The sequence below is a fragment of the Dromaius novaehollandiae genome, chromosome 12 (assembly GCF_036370855.1).
Source record: "Dromaius novaehollandiae isolate bDroNov1 chromosome 12, bDroNov1.hap1, whole genome shotgun sequence".
Lineage (NCBI taxonomy): Eukaryota > Metazoa > Chordata > Aves > Casuariiformes > Dromaiidae > Dromaius > Dromaius novaehollandiae.
The window spans coordinates 24,285,196-24,290,885 of record NC_088109.1 but is presented as its reverse complement, the minus strand read 5'-3'; positions in this window follow the sequence as shown (position 1 = coordinate 24,290,885).

The following is a 5,690-nucleotide window of genomic DNA, read 5'->3' as shown; positions in this document are numbered from 1 at the left end:
TCCTCGCGGTCACATTTTTTTGCCAATTGTTGGGATGGGAAGAAAGGTAATGTTTCATATTGTTTATTTTTAAAATTGCATCAGTTTCAAAAACTGGTCTATGCAATATGTAGAGAAAGCATAAATTGCCATTTTAATGAATAATCAGAATGAAACGTTAAGTCCTGTCCTCTCTCGTCTCTGCCTTTCCGTCACCTTCTGCGCGTGGATCTGCCCGAGCAGCCGTTCGCGTCCGTCCCGCCGTGTTTCCCTCGGTGCTCGAGTGCTCCCCCGGCTCCGCGGGTCCTGGTGTCGTTTCCAGCGCTCCCCTTGCCTCCAGTTTCGCCCGTGAAAAGGAACCGGTAGGTCGATAGCGGAGGCGGCTGGGGAGAGCAGGGGACAGGTGTCCCTGGGGAGACGGCGGTGCGGCGCTGGTGGGACGAGCTCTGCAGACGCTGCCGCAGCTGGGTCGGGGGAGCCTGAATTACTGCTCTTTTAAACATGCCACAGCTCTGTGTTGAATACAGTTTATCCAGGGGGAAAAAAAAAAAAAAGGTGTAGATTTATAAACTCTAGCCACAGGGCTGACCCTGTTCCTGCAGAATTGGACCCGTCCTGTCATGTTTCGACCAGCAGCAGCGGGAGCGGGTCCCAGCAGTGTGGGTTACTCGCTGTATGTGTTAGGAGCGTGTTCTCTGGCTTAATCCTTTTGGGGGGATTAAAACACCGATAACAACTTCGTTGTTACTATATGGCAATTTTCATGTTTGCTACCTCGCTCTTATACCATGAAGCCTATTTTATCTTTGGGGGAGGGTGGTCTCCGTGTTTTCAGGAGCGGCGTTTCCATACTTAACCTCTCAAAGACGGTTTGCTCTGAGAGATAAGGGACGAGGCGGGGGGAGATGCTGATGCTCATTTATTCCTCTCCCTCTCTTCCAGCCACGGCAGCTGTGCAGCAGTGCACAGCCGCCACCACCCTGCTATGGAGCAGATTTGGCTGATTTGCCAAACAATTTCATTTTTGATTAGATTCCCTATTTTTCTTTTTTTTTCCCCCGGTGCAGGACTCGGTTCTGCTGGCGTTGGCGCTGCATTTCGCAGCAGGGATCGCTAGCTCGGGCGCTGGCTCGCTGACACGGCTCGTGGGTCAAAGCTGCCTCGTTGCCAACTCCGAGTATGGCCAGAATCGATCTGGATTTGTGCAAAACGCAGAGATGCCCTCGGGTGCCTAACATACGCTTCGGCCTTTATTCGTGACAGAGGAAAGCTTGCAGCGATTTCCTGGTTACCGGCCTTGCTCGCAGACAGGGTTTTCCCCGTAGCCCCCTCGGCCTCAGCTGCTGGTGCGGGATCTCCACTTTCCAGCGCCGCGGGGCTCCTGGGCCTCCTTTTCCTGCGTTTGCACTCCTTTCTGTCTCCTGCGGCGCAGCTTGGGCCAGCGGCCCGGTGCCTTCGGCGAGGCCGCGTCGCCCCGCAGCTCGGGCGCGGGGACCCGCTGCGTTACCGGGTTATAAAGCAGTGAGCTCAAATGTCAAAGCTGTAAAGCGCCGTCCTTTTGCCCACCGCGGGCAGTAAAGGACACGGTTAGTCTCTTCACCGCTAGCAGTCGGTTCAAGTCATATGATCTTTACTGTCCCCTTGGAGCTGGAAGGGGCGCTCGAAGGGAGGAGGAGGGATCGTCATGGTACAGCCCGTCACGCGCCCGCTGTGCTATAGGATTTGTTGATTTATGGAAGGCTTGTAGGAAAGGTCACCCGCCCCAATGAGATCCCTGATAAAATACTGGCTACCTGAAGATATTATCCCTGGCTTTATCGAATCCGTGGAGAAATTACCCAGGGCCTGACGCGGAAGCCTGTTATAGGACCTCTTTAATCTTAAAGTGCTTCTTTTTAGAGAAAGTAAATATGACTTTTAGAGTACTTAGAGGACAAACGGGTTGAAAAGCCCCCTCTGTATCTGGACATCGTAGCGGTTGGCTCCGTACAGACACGTTCGCTGTTTTGCTGCCCTATGCGTTTTCCTACCCGCTGGCAACGCTGGCTCTAATAAAAAGCTTGGTGCTGCTGAAAAAGGTGTTTGAGCCCCAGTCTCTGGAGAGTCCCACTGGGGGGTGGGTGTGTATATGGTGTGTATATATAGGTAAACCGTATACACACACACACAACTTATACATGCCATTCACTTTTTTAATGTTTATGTGAATATATGTATATATAAAAATACACACACATATATACACACATGCATATGCTGTATGGTTTGTATAGGTATTGGTACACACTATATGTGTGTATGTGTATATACACTGTATATCTATTTAAACATACTGTATACATATACCTACCATCCAGTGTATATATGTGTATATATAAAAACATACGTATTTATACAAAAAAATACACATGCACGTGTACGCACACACACACGCTACTGTGTGGTAGGGCTCGGCCTTATACAGATACATACTGTATACCAATGCATATATTTATATATACACTGTATGGTATATATAATACAGCCACATACCATATACATTACAAATATATGTATATACATATATTTATATATACCTACTGTACACTGACACATACATATGCACATATATATACTGCATGGTATGCACAGGGAGTGGGGGTGGGTGCGTGCGCACACACACACACACACATATATATATTTCCCCCTCCGCCCGGGGCAGGTGGTATGTGAGGGCGGGGCCCCTGCTGCCACCACTGCGCGCTGGGGACACAGCAGCAGCCGCCCCACCCCCGCCCCAGAGCAGAGAGCTTGCTGGGCTGACACGGGTGTGACATGGGTGTGGCAGGGACGTGACAGGAGCGTGACATGCCATGATGGGGCCTGACACAGGCATGATGGGTGTAACGGGACTGTGACAGTGTACGAAACAGGCGTGACGGGTGTGACGCGGGGCAACACAGGTGTGATGTGACGTGTGTGAGAGAGACACACACACACACACGAGGTACTGCAAGAACATGACAGAGGTGTAAGAGGGGTGTGGCAGGGGTGTGCCAGCACTGTGCTGTGCATGAAGAAGGCATGATGAGGCTGTGACAGGGGTGTGACACCTGGGGGGGGGGGGGGGGACACTGGCGCCATGTGTGTGGGGGGTGTGTTGTGTGACACAGGGTACAGCAAGGGCGTGACGGGGGCATGGCATGGGTGTGACACAGGCGTGACGGGGGTGTGCTGGCACTGTGCTGTGCAGGAAACAGGCGTGACAGGGGCGTGACACGGGGTGGGGGTGGGGGGGCAACACTGGCACCGTGTGACTGTGTGAGACAGAGAGAGAGAGAGAGAGAGAGAGAGAGAGAGAGAGAGAGACACACACACAGGGTATGGCAAGGGCGTGACAGGGGTGTGATGGGGGCGTGGCAGGGGTGTGACACAGGCGTGACGGGGGTGTGCCGGCACGGTGCCGTGCACGAAACAGGCGTGGCGGGGGTGTGACAGGGGTGTGACGGGGGGCGTGACGGGGGTGTGACATGGGGGGGGGCGCAACACTGGCGCTCTGTGTGTGTGTGTGTGTGTGTGTGTGTGTGTGTGTGTGTGTGTGTGTGTGTGTGTGTGTGTGAGAGAGAGAGAGAGAGAGAGAGAGAGAGAGAGAGACACACACACACACACACACACACACACACACACAGGGTATGGCAAGGGCGTGACGGGGGTGTGACGGGGGCGTGGCAGGGGTGTGACACAGGCGTGACGGGGGTGTGCCGGCACTGTGCCGTGCACGAAACAGGCGTGGCGGGGGTGTGACAGGGGTGTGACGGGGGCGTGACGGGGGGTGTGACTTGGGGGGGGCGCAACACTGGCGCTGTCTCTGTCTGTGTGTGTGTGTGTGTGTGTGTGTGTGTGTGTGTGAGAGAGAGAGAGAGAGGGAGGGAGGGAGGGAGGGTATGGCAAGGGCGTGACGGGGGCGTGGCAGGGGTGTGACACAGGCGTGACGGGGGTGTGCCGGCACTGTGCCGTGCACGAAACAGGCGTGGCGGGGGTGTGACAGGGGTGTGACGGGGGCGTGACGGGGGTGTGACTTGGGGGGGGCAACACTGGCGCTGTGTGTGTGTGTGGGGGGGGGATGGCAAGGGCGTGACGGGGGCGTGACGGGGGCGTGGCAGGGGTGTGACACAGGCGTGACGGGGGTGTGCCGGCACTGTGCCGTGCATGAAACAGGCGTGGCAGGGGTGTGACAGGGGTGTGACGGGGGCGTGACGGGGGTGTGACTTGGGGGGGGCGCAACACTGGCGCTGTGTGTGTGTGTGTGTGTGTGTGTGTGTGTGTGTGTGTGTGTGTGTGTGTGTGTGTGTGTGTGTGTGTGTGTGTGTGTGAGAGAGAGAGAGAGAGAGAGAGAGAGAGAGGGTATGGCAAGGGCGTGACGGGGGTGTGACGGGGGCGTGGCAGGGGTGTGACACAGGCGTGACGGGGGTGTGCCGGCACTGTGCCGTGCACGAAACAGGCGTGGCGGGGGTGTGACAGGGGTGTGACGGGGGCGTGACGGGGGTGTGACTTGGGGGGGGCAACACTGGCGCTGTGTGTGTGTGTGTGTGTGTGTGTGTGTGTGTGTGTGTGTGTGTGTGTGTGGGTATGGCAAGGGCATGACGGGGGCGTGGCAGGGGCGTGGCAGGGGTGTGACACAGGCGTGACGGGGGTGTGCCGGCACTGTGCCGTGCACGAAACAGGCGTGGCGGGGGTGTGACAGGGGTGTGACGGGGGCGTGACGGGGGTGTGACTTGGGGGGGGCAACACTGGCGCTGTGTGTGTGTGTGGGGGGGGGATGGCAAGGGCGTGACGGGGGCGTGACGGGGGCGTGGCAGGGGTGTGACACAGGCGTGACGGGGGTGTGCCGGCACTGTGCCGTGCATGAAACAGGCGTGGCAGGGGTGTGACAGGGGTGTGACGGGGGCGTGACGGGGGTGTGACTTGGGGGGGGCGCAACACTGGCGCTGTGTGTGTGTGTGTGTGTGTGTGTGTGTGTGTGTGTGTGTGTGTGTGTGTGTGTGTGTGTGTGTGTGTGAGAGAGAGAGAGAGAGAGAGAGAGAGAGAGGGTATGGCAAGGGCGTGACGGGGGTGTGACGGGGGCGTGGCAGGGGTGTGACACAGGCGTGACGGGGGTGTGCCGGCACTGTGCCGTGCATGAAACAGGCGTGGCGGGGGTGTGACAGGGGTGTGACGGGGGCGTGACGGGGGTGTGACATGGGGGGGGGCGTGCAACACTGGCGCTGTGTGTGTGTGTGTGTGTGTGTGAGAGAGAGAGGGTATGGCAAGGGCGTGACGGGGGTGTGACGGGGGCGTGGCAGGGGTGTGACACAGGCGTGACGGGGGTGTGCCGGCACTGTGCCGTGCACGAAACAGGCGTGGCGGGGGTGTGACAGGGGTGTGACGGGGGCGTGACGGGGGTGTGACTTGGGGGGGGCAACACTGGCGCTGTGTGTGTGTGTGGGGGGGGGGATGGCAAGGGCGTGACGGGGGCGTGACGGGGGCGTGGCAGGGGTGTGACACAGGCGTGACGGGGGTGTGCCGGCACTGTGCCGTGCATGAAACAGGCGTGGCAGGGGTGTGACAGGGGTGTGACGGGGGCGTGACGGGGGTGTGACTTGGGGGGGGGGCGCAACACTGGCGCTGTGTGTGTGTGTGTGTGTGTGTGTGTGTGTGTGTGTGTGTGTGTGTGTGTGTGTGTGTGAGAGAGA